The sequence below is a fragment of the Tenrec ecaudatus genome, chromosome 1, assembly GCF_050624435.1.
Source record: "Tenrec ecaudatus isolate mTenEca1 chromosome 1, mTenEca1.hap1, whole genome shotgun sequence".
Taxonomy (NCBI): Eukaryota; Metazoa; Chordata; class Mammalia; order Afrosoricida; family Tenrecidae; genus Tenrec; species Tenrec ecaudatus.
In genome coordinates this window covers 47,117,589-47,129,562 of record NC_134530.1, presented here as the reverse complement: position 1 = coordinate 47,129,562, position 11,974 = coordinate 47,117,589, and positions in this window count along the sequence as shown.

Genomic DNA, 11,974 nt, shown 5'->3' with positions numbered 1-11,974 from the left:
CCTGTGAGCCCCAACACGGCTTGTGCATGGTGTGACACGTCCCTGAAATTGTGTGTACTCTTGAGAGTAAAACTTGAAACCTCCCGTCCTTCATAACTCACTTGGATCACAAACTAGACTTTGGCTGAAGTCTTTCTCATGCAAAGCCAAGAACCGAGGTATTACCCCCTCGAGAAACCTAACAAAATGAGGTACCTATTAGCAATTTATAGTAAGCATTAATTATACTTAAAGGCATGATGTCGGCAGCAAGCAAGCCTTTCCAGTGTTGTTACAGGTCTAGTCCACCAGAGGCACCTCAGATGAGACAGGCTGGTTGATCTGCTGCTCCAGAATTCACCATTGGAAACCCTATGGAGTTGCTATCAGTTGGAATCAACTTCACAGCAGCCAGTTTGGATTTTTGTAATCCAAGGAGTTAAAACAAGTACAAGAAATAAGGAATATAAAGATCAATAAAAGTAGGGGGAGGAGTCAAGGTGGTGTCCAGGTAGAATCACCCACCTGGTGCTCCTGTTAGATCAGAAAATGCAGAGGTGAGAAGGCCAATATTGGGAGGCTGGGTGCTAAACATAGATTGAGTATACTAGGCTCTGGTTCAGACCACCCCCTGCAGTTTTCACCAACGGAGTGAGTATAAAGAACTCACGGACACGTTCTCAGGTCACTGTCTGCACCCGGGCTCCACTCATCCCTCACCAGAGCCAGCGGGACTGCAGGTGCCACCCCTGCCTGCACAATGTATGAAACGTGCAGCGTGCAGTCCTTCCCCAGGCTGCTGTCTAAAGGTGGTCATAATCCCAGGTTCGCAGAGCCTCTGCGAAGTCCCCATTCGACCTCACACTGGAGTTCCCCTCTGTACTGTCCGCCCGCTCTTGCATTCTCAGCCTTTGCACCCTCCCTCCCCAGCCAGGGACGGAGTGACTACATCAGCAATCCCTTTCCCTCCCCCCAGTCCTGTGCCTGCCAGCGTGGATAACGATAATTAGTCACTAATCTGCAGCAACTGAGGAGCCCCTGGAATATGTACACATGACATGGCTATGCAGGAGTGCAGCCGGGGTAGAATTCAGATCCAGTTGGCCCCCAAACCACTTGGTTAATCTGGTCCCCCTTCCCTGGGGGAAATGCAGCACAGCCTCAATACCAGGGCATGCCACAAGCCCATTATAAAAAGCAAAAAAAAAACCAAAAACCAAACTGGCCCACCAAGCCCCAAGGACAATACTGCTGCTCAGAGCAGCCAGTGCACAGGATCATAGGGCCAGCCCCACCACGAGACACGTCACTCACTGACCCAAAGTGCTATGAAGGACACACTAGACAGCGTGGGAACCGTGCCCAATCTGAACCACCACACCAGGGCAAACACGGGGTGCAACAGCAGCAAGGGGAGCAGGGCAACGAAGTCACCTCAGCACAGTGGGTACAGAAGAAAAGCCACGTGTCTCACACTTGACAAGCTGAGGTACAGGCATTCAGGCGGGGACAGACCAAACCCAAGGATATACATGTCATTCCAATACAGCGGGGGGGGGGGGCGGCAAAAAGGAGACAATGGCACTGGGGGAATAGGGCACTAATCCACCCAGGGGAGAGTATTGTTTGTCTCCACAGAAATGGGAGTGTGAGCGCTGACCCCACCACGGCATGCCAGACCTTGAGAGTAACGCACCCACTTGGAGCAACTGAACAGAGAGGGCCACAGGGCCGGTCCCAGTCAGAGCCAAACACACACACCACCAACACCCCCTCTAGAAGTATGAGCTACAGAGGACAACACTAAACCTACAGGTTGGGGAGAGGGCCTGGCCTGTCATGCCCACACAGAAGCAAACCAAGAAGGATAAAGAAAGAATGAGGAACTAGACCACAAACGGACACACCAAGCCCTGAGGATGACGTCCTTGCCCAGCAGCTAAGGCACAGAGAAGACTGTAGGTCCGACAGCAGCTTGAGACATGATGTCCCCTCACTGGGGCTTCTTGAGACAGAGGACAATACTGGGGACACAGCGGGGAGGGAGTGTGTCCAGTCCACCCCGCAGTGGGCGAACCAAGAAGTGAACATAACAGATCAGCAATGGGAGCAAAGCCAAAGACCCCCCCCCCCGAGAAGCCCCCAAAGTAGACCAGGCTAGCAGGGGCAGGCCCTGGAACCTCCCAGGACCAGTGGGGAGATAAGCATAAAGGTCAGCAGGCAGACCTGGAATTATGTATGCTGTTTAGGTGGTGGGATTTTGGGGGGATGGGGAGTTACCAGTTTTTTCCTTTTTATTCTTCTGAGGTATTTTCTCTTTATTCAATCTTTTTTGTTTTGTCCCTTATTGTTTTGCCTAAAAATTTAAGATAGGCATGGGAAGCAAGCCTGAGGAGAAAGCAACAAGGCCAAGGAGGGACCTGGGGGGAGGAGGAAGCGGGGTAAAGGGGCAGTGAGCAAAGAACACCATAGACAGGGAATTAACATCAACAGTGAGGACGTAGGGATCCTGGTGCTGTTGGAGCATCAGCAATCTCGCTGAGAGGAATTACTAAGAGGCAGAAGAAGGATGAACCTTATGGTGGGACAGGAGGAAGGAAACTGGAAAGATCTAGGAAGCAAAGCTACAGACGAGGTATAAACATAGCTGTGCACTTAAGTAAATATATTCATAAAATAGAGGTATTGGCCTATGTACATATATGGAAATACATTGAGGAAGTGAACGGATTTTTGGCCTCTGTTCAAGCTCTCCCTCAACACAAGAACACTTTGTTCTAACAACCTGGCATTCTGTTATGCTCACCTTCCTGACGAGATCAGTGAAGACAAAAGGGTGCCTAAGCAAATGTGAAGAAAGCTGATAGGGCCCAACTATCAAAAGAGATAGTGTCTGGGGTCTTAAAGGCTTGAAATTAAACAAGTGGCCATCTAGCTGAGAAGCAACAAGCCCACATGGAAGAAGCACACCAGCCTGTGGGATCATGAGGGGTCAATGGAATCAGGTAACAGGCACGAGAAGACCCAAAACAAACACCAAAAAAAAACATGGTTGAGAATGAGGGGGTTTGGAGCAGAAACTCAGAACCCATCTGTAGACAATAGGACCATCCCTCACTGATAGTTATGTAGTCTAGTGTCAATTTAAGACTTGAGGGGATTGAGAGTGGAGTGGAGGGGTGGAGTCTAGTCTGTCAATCAGGTTATAGCCAATGAGGCCTCTGTGTGGGCATGGCCTTCCCCTGAGGATTATAGGGATTCCTGTATTTCCTCCTTGGAGGCGGGAGTCTCTCGCTCTCTCCCCCTCCCCCTCTCTGAGAGACACTCTACTGACAAGACACATGGCACTACACTGATAGACCCCATGCCCTGGGAACTGGAGGAGTCATGTGACGACCCCTACCAGCGCTGAGATGCTTCTACCGCCACTGGATCCACAAGACTTCCCACCCACTGGCCTGTGATCTTCCTGCGTTCAGCGTCATTGCATGTGTGTCCTGAGTGTTGGATTTATGGACTTGATCTGAACTTGCCTGGAATGTTTTCTCAATATTCAATTGCTCTTGTATATAAAGCTCTTTCCTATACACATGAGTGTTTATGAATTTGTTTCTCTAGCCTACCCAGACTAACACACTCACAGAAGAGTCAGAGGAAGGGATTAGTCAACCAGAGCACAAAATAGCACTGATGAAACACACAGTATACCTCTGGTTGAGGCTTCCTCACACCCCCACCCCCCTATCATGAACCCAGTTCTGCCTTTCAGTTCTCACTAGACAAGAGCATGTGCACTAATACAGATAAGAGTTCACAACACACAATCCAGGTCAGGTAAACCCCTCAGGAACGAAATGGGAGTAGCGATACCAGGAGGGTAAAGGGAAGGTGGGGGGAGGAAGGGGGAACTGATCTCATTGATGCAAAATCTACCCCAAGTGGATGAATGACAGAAACATGGGTGAAGGGAGACAACAGTCTGTGTAAGATATGAAAATATTTTATCAAGGGGTCACAGGGTGGGAAGCACGGAAGGGAGGGGAAAAGCTGATACCAAGGGCTCAAATAGAAAGTAAATGTTTAGAAAATGACAATGGCAAGACATGTACAAATGTTCTTGATACAATTGATGTAGGATTGTTATAAGAGCTGTGAGACTCCAATAAAATGATTTAAAAAACACAAAACTTAAACCTGATAGTCATTGTTCTTTAATGATGTGATTGCCCACCTAGGAAACTTCAAAGAATATACAAGTGGATTGTCCAGATTGAAGATACTTTTGCAAGTTGTTGGCTTGCAATAAAGCAATTCATCTGCAAAAACATCCACTTTTCTTCCCTCCAAAAACTTACACTTACCGCCAAAAGAGACAAGATATCTAAAAAATGGCAAAAGTAGTGAGATACCCAACCATTGCAGTTTCACCAAGCTTAGGTTTCTATCTGCTGTCCCCACTGCCAGGTGATGCCAACATGACAAGAGGGTGCTGGGCAGGTCTCAGAACTCAGGTCCAGTTTGTCCTCCGACTTCCTGGACAGTATGGGATGTTTCCAGTAACACTGTGAGGAGGGAATCTGCTTAAGCAGCATTAATTCAGAATAGTTTGTAATTGAGAGTCAAACCTAACATTCCAAATTGGGACCCAGGGTGTGTTCCTAGTTCGTTAGTTGTTCTGTCTTTTAAGCCACGGAATGCCAAGTAATTCCGCGTGAAGCCCCAGGCCAGCATGAATGGTTTGTGAGAAGATGAAATGATCAGCATTCCGGAAAACTAAAGCCCAAATTGGGACTCCGGTCTGTCTTCTAGATTGCATCTAGATTTTGACTCAATCTGTACATGTTGAGGGCTTGATTCCTGGTGTTTCCCTTGGAGACTGCATCTAATTCCTTACAAAATCAAGGGCACAGGGTATAATTTCTTCTCTTCATGCGCATGACAGGATGGTTTGTTTCAGAGACAGATCAATGGAACACCTTAAAAGAGAAGCCCAAGGGGCGTCTCCAACTGTTAAGCTTTCCAGAAGGTACCTACTATCTCCAGAAACCTGCACTGAGTGAGTCCCTTCTGGAGATGGCGAAGAGTAAACAGAACTCCTGACAAGGCTGTGGGATCCAGCCCACATCCGGATGGGTCCTAAGGCACGGTTGTGTAATTGAAGGGAAGAAATTAAGAGGCAGACAAGTTTGGGGGTGCTCACCTCTTCCATGCTAGCCACATATGTAACAAAGCAGGCAGCACCTTAACCCTAGAGGTCCCTGAGCGCATTGGAGGAGTGACCTAGCCCTAGTGCTGGGGCAGGTAAGGGGCGTGACTGTCCCCTGCGCAGGGGGAGCAATTGCACCATGTCTGCTCCTAGAGGTACAGCTGCCGGCCAGGTAGCAGTCAGCCCTGTGCTTGGCAGAGGTAACTTTAAGGTAGGTAGCACTGTTATGGGAGGCTATGGTGGAGATTCATCCTAATTTTGAGAATGTGGTTGCGACTCATCTCTAACTCACAAGTGAGAAGGCCTCCCTCCACCCAGAACCCTGGCCGACCAGCCTTCTTAATTATGAAAATCAAAAATTCATCCGCATATGCTCTCTTCCCAGTCCTCAGTTTCCCACGCCAGGTTTGTTTTCACTGCTATTACATGTCTCCAACCACTTGACATTGGATGGTTTGCAGGGGCAGTACTGAGGCCTATGAAAGCCAAGTCTCAGCTCGTTAGCTGAGGACCTTGGGATACCACCTGCCTCCATGTACACAATGAGGTCCCAAGCTGACAAATTATTTTTGCACATTCTTATTTGAGGAAGCTGCAAACAGTGATTACTAAAATTTGGGAAAAGACTAGGAATTTCCCAGCCAGGGTTCCAAAGGGAGTCAGTCCTACCACCGCAGCTGCCTGAGGGCAGGGGAAGCAGTTGAAGAGACCTTGTCCACGTCTCCAACTCTGTATATGCCACTCTGTTGGTTAATAAGTCTGGAGAGCCGATCTCAAGCAGATGGAAAAGTGGGACTGGGTCTCTATTTTTAACAGCTCTGAGATGTAACACAAATATAATTCACCCATTTGAAGTGTGCAATTCAATGGTTTCTATTATATTCAGTTGTCCAATCAGCACCACATTTTAAAAAAGATAATTTGATTAGGTAGGGGCTCTTACAGCTCTTATAAAGCACCAAAATTTTTTTAAAATCTTTTTATTGGGGCTCATAAGGCTCTTATCACAATCTGTACATACATCAATTGAGCAAAGCACCTTTATACATTCGTTGCACTCGTCATTCTCATAATTCACCTTCCACTTGGGTTCCTGGAATCAGCTCGGTTTCCCTTTTTTTCCCCCTTCCCCCGCCCTCCCCGATCCCACCCCTGGTCCCTTGATAGTTTATAAATAATTATTATATCTTATCTTACACTCCCCAGCGTCTCCCCTCACCCGCCTCCCCATTGCCCATCTCCTAGAGAGGAGGTTACACATAGATCTCCGAGATTGGTTCTCCCTTCCTACACCCCCTTCCCTCCTGGTGTCGCCACTCCTACCGCTGGTGTTGAGGGGTTCGTCTGTCCTAGATTCCCTGTGTTTCCAGATCCCTACTGCACCACTGTACATCCTCTGGTATAACCAGGTCTGCAAGATAGAATTGGGGTCATGATAATTGGGAGGGGAGGAAGCGTTCAGGAACTAGAGGAAGATTTTTAGTTTCATTGTTGCTACACTGAACCCTGAGTGACTCATCTCCTCCCCACTACGCCTCTGGAAGGGATGTCCAGCTGTCTACAGATGGGCATTGGGTCCCCATCATGTACTCCCCCTCTTTCACGGTGATGTGATTCTCACCACCACCCCACCTTTGTTGTTTGAGACCTGGTCTCCTCTGCCCTTCACGATCACCTATGTTGGTGTGCTGCTTCTGTGTGGGCTTGGTTGCTTCTGGGCTAGATGGCTGCTTGTTTGCTTTCAAGCCTTAAGTCCCCAGATGCTATATATTTCAGTAGCCGGGCACCATCAGTCTTCTTCACCACACTTGCTTATGCACACTTTCATCTTCAGCGATTATGTGAGGAAGGTGATCACACAATGATTGTTTTTGTTCCTTGGTGTCTGCTACTTGGTCCATTCAACACCTTGTATTCGCTTAGGCCGTGTGCTTCTTCTCTGTGGGCTTTGTTGCTTCTGAGCTAGATGGCCGCTTGTTTGCCTTCAAGCCTTTAAGACCCCAGACGCTATATCTTTTTGATAGCCGGGCACCATCAGCTTTCTTCACCACGTTTGCTTACACACACGTCTGTCTTCAGTGATCATGTCGGGAAGGTGGGTATCCTGCAATGACTGTTTAGCAGGGCGAGGTGCTATTGTATTGGGGGATTAAAAGCACCACAATTTTTAAAAATCATTTTATTGGGGACTCATACAACTCATCACAATCCATACATACCTCAATAGTGTCAAGCACATTTGTACATTCGTTGCCTTTATCATTTTCAAAACATTTGCTCTCCACTTAAGCACTTGGCATCAGCTCCTCATTTTTCCCCTTCCTCCCCGCTCCCCACTCCCTCATGGACCCTTGATAATTTATAAATTATTGTTATTTTGTCAAATACTGTCCAACGTCTCCCTTCATCCACTTTTCTGTTGTCCGTCCCTGAAGGGATCATCCGTCCTGGATTCCCTGGGTTCCTGGTTCCTATCTGTGCCAGTGTACATCCTCTGGTCTAGCCAGATTTGTAAGGTAGAATTGGGGTCATGATAGTGGGTGGGAGGAATTCCATATCCTTTAGAACACACCGCCAGTATCCCTCCAACACCCCCCTCCCCAGGGGAAACACTAGTCTACTCCCAGTCTCTATCATTTTGCCTATTCTAGACATTTCATGTAAATGACACCATGTGATGTGTGGTCTTCTGATGTCTATAGATAAGAATATTAAGCTGTGAAGGCTACAATTCCATCATTTTTTTTTCTTATTCATGCCCCTTTTTTGGTGATCAACTTAGTCAAAAATCAGCCAGTTTTATTAGTCTCAAAAACTAATTTTCTGTGTTTATTTTTGTTGAAATAATTGGATTGTCTGCTCTGTTGTGCTGTCCTGTTTCATTCATATCTGTCATTTTTTTTCCATTTTTTAGGGGTTTCTGTTGTGGTTTTTTTCCCTCACACTTTGAGTTAGAAACTTCGTTAATCAATTTTCAGCTCCCCTTTCCAAAAAAAGGTATACTCTACAGAATTAGGCTAACAGAAAAAGTATGCCTGCCATCGAGTCAATTCTGACTCACAGTGACCCTAGAGGACAGGGTAGAACTGCCCTGTGGGTTTCTAAGACTGTCACTCTACATGAGTAGAAAGACTTTGTCTTTCAACCAAGCAGAAAGTATAGAGTGCCCATATTCCTTCCTCCCCCGGCACATTTTCTCCTATTTTTAATATCTTGCTTTCCTGTGGTAAATGTTTTATAACCGATAAACCAATAATATTACATGATTATTAACTAAAGCCAAGTTTTCACTGGGACCCACTCTTTGTGTTTTACGGCCCTATAGCTTGGGATAAATACATAATGCTTACCATTATGGAATCATATAGAATAGTTTTACTGCCTTTGAAATGCCTTGCGTTCCACCTGTCCATTGTTTCTGCTCCACCCCCACGCCCACCCCCGCCCCGATCTCCTGAAACCACTAATGTTTTCACAGTCTCTGTAGTTTTCCCTTTTCCATAATGTCCTAAAATTGGTACGTAAGAGCACGCATTCGTGATGGATGGGCTTCAGTGGAGCTTCCAGATTGGGACAGTGCCTATAAACTGGCCTGCGAACTGCAAGGTCAGCAGTTCAAAACTACCAGCTGCTCCTCAGGAGAAAAACGAGGCTTTGACTCCTGTAAACAGCCTCAGAAACCCACAGAGGCAGTTCTTCCCTGACCTGTAGGACTACTATGAGTTGCCCTTGGCTTGCAGGTGGTGAGTGAGGAATAAGAACCTGGTACCGCCTAAAAATGTGGACAGCGAGGGCACAACAAGACAAGGCTGATGTACAAGCAGTAGTCGTTGGCAGGAACCATCGAATCCGCTCTGACCCACAGTGAGCCCACGCACAGTGAGCAAAACCCTGGTCCGTCCTGCAAGAAGTGCTGGAAAATGAGCCCCTCCTCTGGAAGGCCCTCTGACTACGGCTGCGGGCAGGCGCCTCTGACTACGGCAGCCGCCCGTGACACATTTGGAGGGAGTTGTCAGGCGCTTCGTCTGCTGACGTGACATGACTCAAACTAAGGAAACACGGCTGCAAAGATCTGTCGGCATCAGAACTTGAAATTCCGCAAACAGGTCGTTGTCAGGGTCCCTGGTGTCAGCTCTGACTCACAGCAACCTGTGCACCACAAGGAAAGGCCGGTCCTGTGTCATCCTCACAGGTTGCTGTGTGCGCGCCCACTGTTGAACCCTGTCTAACACACACGGTTACACAATCTTTTCAGAACCCCTAAACAGAAAGCTTGATTAACAGTCTGACCTGGTGGAACAAACTCCAAATGCATCTCTGTCTGTCTGGGAGAAAAGTCTGTCATCAGGTGACATTTTACCTTTCTTGAAACAAGAAAAGCACTTGTATGCTTTTCCCCACAGTACTGCCCTTGTAAGCTATGTTCAACATCTCAACAGTTTCTGTGGCATTTTTTTCTGAACAGGAAACAAAATTTCACAGTCATTTGCTGTTCTCTTACATCCGTCATCACAAAAAACGAGGCTACACCAAAACCTCACTGTGACCAGAACGAACCTTTCCAGCCACTGGGCGCACGAACTCCGAGCGAGCTGTTAGGTGCTCGTCTAGAGGGGAAATGCGGACTATGAAAGCTCAGCCCAGTGGAGCCATTTTCCGTTGTTGTTGCTTTTATTTAATATTCTTTGTGTTTAATATTTCAGTATTAATTGTAATTAATTATTTAATATTTCCTGTTCTTTGCCAACACTGTAATTCAAACGCATCAATTCTTCTCTGTTGCTTCTTTGATTGTCCGGTCTCTAAGGCCTCCATCAGTGATAGGGTTATAGCCATACATCTACTGAAAAGACCAGTTACTATGACTATTATGTAAATATATACACCAACCACCACAGAGACGAAAAAAAATTGAGATTCTTTCCCAACTTGTGCAGCCCAAAATTGATGAAGCGTGTAATGCACATGTGTTGATGATTACTGGTAATGAGAATACCAACATTGGAAACAAGGATCAGCAATTAGAAAATAAAGCGTCCATGATAGAAACAAAGCCAGAGTTGGAAGGAAAGATTCTACAAGACCAGTAACTTACTCATTTTCCACTAGCATGCATAGCGACTGTGCACACCTCACCAGATGCGATACATTAGAACCAACTGATGCCATTGTGGAAGCATTGGACACTCAGTGTCACCAGCAGCATTGTAGGACGTCCATGAGAACGAAATTACCACCTTGAGTGTACCCCACCTGACTTTAGAGACCAAGAACAGATCGAACACTGATGACCAAAGGCCAGGTGGTTTGTGGGATGAATGCAGGGCATCATACAGGAGGAAAGCAAAGGTCATTAGAAAACCAGGGAAGAAAGAAAAGGCCCAAATGGATGGATGTCAGAAGAGACTCTGAAACTTGTTCTTGAACATAAAGTAGCCACGGCAAATGAAAGAAATGACGAAGTAAAAGTTGAACAGAAGTTTTCAAAGACCAGCTCAAGAGGACAATGAAATTGTGCAAAAGACCCGGAGTTTAAACGGCGAGTAAACCCAAAAGGGAAGCGCAGGCCTGGCACTTCTCAATCTGAAAGAACTAAAGGAAACAAACCAGGCTTCAAGTTGTCATACTGAGAGACGCTACAGACGGAATAGTGAATGACGCAGGAGGAGGCACGCAGGCTTGCCTAAAGCAGGGTAAAAACCTCTCAGCTTGCCCAAACGGCTTCACGAACAATTAAAAATTAAGAGTAAAGCTCGGTAAGTAGAGCTAATACAACAAAATCAGAAAGCCAGGGAGAGTTGCATGGAACCATCCTGAAGTTTGCTGACTACTACAGTCCTGACAGACTCAAGCACGGCATCTAGCCTGCATTAGCAACAGCAACCTACCTTTTCTAGTACATTATTTTATATTATTTATAGAGTCCAGAAGAATGCAGAGGAAAGAGAAATAGTGGCAGCATGCAGTTACAAGAAAGGCCTGGCCTGGAGTCAGGCGGGGGCTGGAGTGACCACCATATGTGGTCTTAGGAATGGTGTTCAACTTCTGTAGAGCTTCAGCTTCCCCATTTCTAAAATGCAAAGTGGAGTTTGTATCGGTCTTGTGTGATAACTTATGTGAAGCACCTATAACTCATGACTGAAATATAAAAGATGCTCAATGTTACTATTAGAGTCTCAGTGAGAGCAGGTTACAGTGCAAACCAAGACAACACCTTGGTTAAAATAAGACCTCAATTATGGGTGACCCTGGGTAGAGCTTTGGCGCACTTGCTCATACTATTTGGAATTGGAGACACCAGCGACCAACTAGTTAAAATCTCTGTACTGAAGACACTTACCTTAGTTAGGTTTGTAAATAATTTACATGTGCAATTTGCCAATGAGCAGACAGGGAACCAAGTGAAGGGTCATCTATGACACATGTGGAGTTTGGAAACTCGCAAGGCAGGGCTTTGCTTGAAACTCATTAATTCCTTTTTAAAATAAACAAACACCATGCTAACACCTTTGGACCACATTCTAGTTACAGGGTTAGAATCCTGTGAGACTTTCTGGCCATGGAAGTCTAAGAGAACACTGAACATGTCGTCTCCTTAGCTGTTACAGCCTGACCTAGGAGGCAGGACCAATCCTCAAGCTCCCCTGAGAATAACAGAGTCAGTGCACTGACCAGTCAGCTAACCATACCTTCGGCACAAAGAGTGTGTACAAAATGCAAGTTTAATCCAGTCTCCCTGCTTGCTAGCTGCCACAGAGTCAGTTTCGGGGCGTAACGGGGCTCCCATGC